The 5,562-nt window shown below is 37.9% G+C and overlaps 1 pseudogene across 1 annotated transcript; it reads left to right on the forward strand.

The window, feature by feature from the left end:
• The first annotated feature begins 4,012 nt into the window (after positions 1 to 4,012).
• LOC143603222 (putative glutathione S-transferase) lies at positions 4,013 to 4,935 on the forward strand (annotated as a pseudogene). The gene is made up of 2 exons (XR_013148005.1): positions 4,013 to 4,370; positions 4,512 to 4,935. The product of XR_013148005.1 is annotated as a putative glutathione S-transferase (transcript).
• The last annotated feature ends 627 nt before the right edge of the window (positions 4,936 to 5,562 follow it).

Below are 5,562 nucleotides of genomic sequence, written 5' to 3' on the forward strand. Positions count from 1 at the left end.
GACGGTTGTATGGTTACGAAAAGGGTACCGAGCCCTAATAATACTCGAGGTATGATGTATGGTTGTATGGTAACGAAGAGGGAATCGAACCCTACTAATATTCGAAAACAAGGGACCAGACCCTTATAATATCTGTGATGTTAGGGACCAGACCCTTATAATATCTGTGATGTTAGGGACCAGACCCTTATAATATCTGTGATGTTAGGGACCAGACCCTTATAATATCTGTGATGTTAGGGACCAGACCCTTATAATATCTGTGATGTTAGGGACCAGACCCTTACAATATCTGTGAGGATTGGGACCAGACCCTCATAATATCTGTGATGTTAGGGACCAGACCCTTATAATATCTGTGATGTTAGGGACCAGACCCTTATAATATCTGTGAGGTTATAGGGCGAAAGGCTCTTTAAAACGTATGATTATGAATGTAAAGAAAGTATGTAAGTAAGAAAGAAAGTATGTAAGTAAGAATGAAGGTATGAGTACTTATGTGTGTATGAAAGAAAGTTATGAGGTTAAGTACGTATGTATGTAATAAGGTATTGTATGGTATTGTATGATTAACTAGAACTCACTCAGCGTAGCTGACTTTTAGTATGCACGCAGGTGAGCTGATTATAGAGTTAGCATGAGGATGACACACGGCATGGATTGAACGGCTGGCATCTGAAGAAAGAAGTAAAGATGTTTTAAATATAAAGTTTTGTGTTATGGTATCAAAGAAAAGATTTAATGTTTTGTAACAAATGATTGATGTTTTATATTCCGCGAAAAGTTTTAATAAACTCTGATTTGAAGAACTGTGTTTATGAGTAAATCCGACGCTAAAGTAGGGTCACCGGTAACGGGGCCTTACAATCAAGTTGTATGATATAATATAATTAGTGTACATTATTGCTAAAGAATATTGCATTTTTAAATAAATTAACGTTCGATGTGAGAATCTAAGAACTGGTGGTGGTGGTGGTGGTGGTGGTGATGATGATGTATATAAAAGTCTACTAATTATGCTTATAAGATCTCATTTGCAACACTTACCTTTGTTTCTTTTTATACGTTTTATAAAAACACGTATCATTTATATTTATTTTGTTAGTATATATTGAACCGATAAAGAACAACCATATGTTACATGAAAAATAATAAACAGTACATAGCATAAGGCTGAGGGGTGTGGGGCGCTAACCTGGGCGAGAGAGCCCCTCCGCTCGCGCCCCCAGGCGCTAACCCCACACCACCGGGGCGCGAACGGGGCGCGAGCGCGAGCCCCCAGGCAGGCGTGAGTGTGGTCGCGGGAGAAGAGAGAGAAAGAGCCGTTGAGCTCGCCCAAAAGAGCCGTTGGAGCTCCGAATTTTTTTTAAAAAAAACCTTAAAACCTCTATATAATACCCCAAATTACTCCCATTTCAACCATATCAAAACACAATTTCACCTTACAAACTCTTATATAATATCCCAAACTCCTATATAATACCCAAAAATGTCTGGAAATTGATACCCAAACCTAGATTCAGATTATATTGACGACGATTTATGGTCGTCACCAGACCAACCGATGTTTTATTCGGGGCCGCAAGAAACATCCGGCTTTCAACCATCCAACATACAACCGTCTCCTAACTTTGTTGTTCCAGAAACACAAGAATCACACGGTGATGCTACGGGAGCAAGAAGACGCGTCCACCGGAAAAAACAACTTGCAACGGACGGGCCGGGACCGGCTTCGACTCCGAGGACGAAACGGAAAACCACTCCGTGGTCATCGAATGAGAAGGAAGCCTTATGTCGGGCTTGGATAGTCATTTCTGAGGATCGGCGTTGCGGTAATTGTTTTAACGTTTTTAAAAATGATTTTTAATAAAAAAGTTAAATAAAAAAGTTAACTGGAAATCTAATTTAATTATTCATTTTGCAGCCGACTACCAAAAAAACAAGGTTTTTTGGACAAAGGTTAGGGAGACGTTCTATACGCTCGTTGGGAGTATAGAGCGAAACGCCGATATGATTTCGGGTCGGTGGTCCGAAATCAGAAAATTTGTCGGCTTGTTTACTAATCTTTTCAACAGGAACGCCGGTCGTATGAGACCAAGTGGCAGTGATGATTTGGCGGTTTACAATTTCACTGTCGAAGAGTGGAGGCATGAGTGTTTGCGGAGGTATGAGATGGTGAAGACGTGGGACGATTTAAAGTTGTGGGAGAGGTTGAAAAGGTGTTCCAAGTGGGTTGAGCTGGTGGCGCCGGACCTTGATGCGGAAGTAGGGCCGAAACGGACTAAAACTAATTCGTCTGGAGCGTATAGCACTTCCGCCGGGTCGGATTGCCGCGTTGGATTCGACCTAAACATTGCGGGGGAGGAAACGTCTTCACCGCCGAGGAGGCGGCCATTGGGAAGGGACGCCAAGGGGAAAAAACCGGCTGAGGGGGGAGCCGTAAATATCGTCGATCTTGTTGAATCCCTCAATAAATTCAACAAAACCATGGAGGTGGTCTCTAATGACAAAAAGGAAAAAAGTCGAATGAGAGATTTGGACTTCCTTACAAGAGACTTCAGTGACCTAAATCCGGTCGATCAAATGCTGATGGAAAAGCAAAAGGAACGTATCCGAAAGAGGTTGATCGAAGAAGACCAAGCCGAAGAATAAGAATAATGTTTTTTTAGTACTTTAATTTTTATTTTATTTTTAGATATTAATGTGTTTTTTTTTAATGTGTGTTTTTTTTAATAATTTATGAGTTTTTTTAATAATACGTTTTTTGAATATATTTATAAAAAATAAAAAAAAATCCGCTGGAGCCCCTGCTGGAGCCCCTCCACACCAGGGCCAGGGGCTCCAACGGGGGCTCCAACACCCCCCTTATCCAGTTTCTCTCTCTGCCACACGTCACAATATTATTGGCTGAAGCCCCCACTCGCGCCCCCATTAGAGCCCCCCACACCCCTCAGCCTAAGTTGTGTTAGGACTATTAGGTTAACAACATAATATATATATATATATATATATATATATTATTTTAGAAAAAGTAAATTTTAATTTTCTATTCCTAACAACTCATATATGGCGAATGACAATTTGTTTTAATTTAAAGTGAACTCTGGTGTACGTCCATGTGATTTGTTCAAATCTACGGTTTTAGTCTGTAGTTTCTGAGCCTTCTAGAACTTTCTTTGACAAGATTACGGTCACGACACGTGGGGGTCTTAATACTAGTATATAATAAAATTCAACTTGCCAACCTTAGTTCATTAAATTTTTGCCACACAGATTTGATGAATTTAGTTTTTCGTTCCTCTACTTTAATTAACCAATTTTTGTTCGTTAAACTTTTGCAACACAAGTTTAACAAATATAGCTTTTGACATTCCAACTTTGATTACAAACCTTGCTTCACTAGGCTTTTACCACAAAACTTTCACGCATATACTTTTCAACGTCTTAACTTTGGCAAAACTTTACCCTTACAATTTACATATTTACGTTTCGCCCTTCAACTTTTGTAATGAAAGTTTTGCTCTTACAGCTTAAAATATTTATTTTGTCTCCCCTCAACTTTTATATAATAAAACTTTTGCCACAAATATTTTAACATAACGAACTGAACCGATACCTACCGACTTCTCGGAACGTAATCGCCGCAATGTATGGTCGTTTTCAAACATGTAACACATTTAACCCGCTCCACCGCAACGTTCAAATAGAATTACTTGTTATTATTATTAATCTTATTCGAAGCTCTTACCACCTAAAACGTTTATAAATCTAACCTTAAGAGTAAAAAAAAAAGCAGCTGTTATTTATATGCATTACTTTGTACGTTGTGTTTGGTTTTATGCAATTGTGCCGGCCATTATGTCTTTAGCCAGTAAACATTTAGCCATGAAACAACTTGTATATGTCAATACCAATGTGTTTCTTGTAGGGGGTGAACACAATGAACTCCAACATTACTTCTATATAAACAGAAACCTTGTTTCTCACAAAATCATTAGAAATAATAATAAGAAAACACAAACACACTAAAGAAACACATAAAACATAAAATGGCAAAGGGTGATGTGAAGCTTTTGACTATGTGGGCTAGCCCATTTTGCATGAGGGTGAAGGTTGCTTTAGCTGAGAAAGAAATTCCTTATGAAGAGATTGAAGAGAAAGATTTGTTGAATGATAAGAGTGATTTGTTGCTAAAATCCAACCCGGTCCACAAACAAGTGCCCGTGCTCTTGCATGATGACAAGCCGATTGCTGAGTCCACTAACATCATCACCTACATCGATCAAGTTTGGTCCGCCAAACCCTTGTTACCCGAGAGTGCATATGAGAAGTCCTGAGCTAGGTTTTGGGCTGACTACATTGACCGCAAGGTAAGTATTCGATTTTCTTGTAGCAAAACACTAATAATTAATGGGTTAGTATTAATGGTCCTATTACTTTCTATGCTCTCATAACCATTTTGTTTTCATACTTTGATCATCTCTCTCAATATATCAATATGCATATCCTAGGTCCATCCGGCTGGTCATGCCATTTGGAGCTCAAACGACAAAGATGAAGTAGAAGTTGCCAAGAACAATTTCCTCGATATCATGAAGTATTTGGATGGAACATTGGGTGACAAAGATTACTTTAATGGGGATACATTTGGGTTTGTTGACATACTTCTCATAGGTCTAACCTCATATTTCCCAGCCTACGAGAAGTTTGGTGACTTCAAGTTGGAGGATCACTACCCGAAACTGGCAGCATGGATCACTCGGTCATGGGCTCGAGAAACCGTTTCTGAATCTTTAACCAACCCTGAGAAGATCACCAACTTTGTTATAATGATGAGGAAGATGTTTGGTTTGGAGTAACTCAATAATATTTGCTGGCTTTATATAATAATGATAATAATATCATCTTGTGGATTAGCTCTCTTATTTGTGAAGAGAGGATAGGGAATAAAAAAAGACTAATAAGTGTTTTCAGGTTCACGTTTGGAAGCATTGATATATGTCGCATTTGAGGGGAAATGAGTTCAATGTATGATTTTAGTTGACTTGTTGAATCAAATTGGATATTTTGTTGAACGATGTTTAATGATTATTGTTGATAATTCAAACAAATTGATATAGGTCGGTCTCTACCCCTCATCGCCCCTATATTTAATTTATATTTATTTTGTTAGTATATATTGAACTGATAAAGAACAACCATATGCTACATGAAATTTAATAAACAGTACATACCATAAGTTGTATTAGGACAGTTAGGTTAACAACATCAAAAATATATATATATATATATATATATATATATATTAGTTTAGAAAAATTAAATTTTAATTCTCTATTCCTAACAACAACTCGTATATGTCGAATGACAACTTGTTTTAATTTAGAGTGAACTGCGGTTTTCGTCTATGTGGTTTGTTCAAATCTACGGTTTTAGTCTGTAGTTTCGAAATTACGATTTCCGTTCCTGTGGTTTCATTTAACTTTCAATTAAACCCGAATTCATTAACCTCGTTAAGTCTGGTCGTTAAAAAAATCAATGCTCCCCTCATGTGAGGGCATT

This window comes from Bidens hawaiensis, unplaced genomic scaffold (assembly GCF_021521415.1).
Source record: "Bidens hawaiensis isolate Kalapana, Puna unplaced genomic scaffold, B.hawaiensis_p1.1 tig00061057_1, whole genome shotgun sequence".
NCBI lineage: Eukaryota > Viridiplantae > Streptophyta > Magnoliopsida > Asterales > Asteraceae > Bidens > Bidens hawaiensis.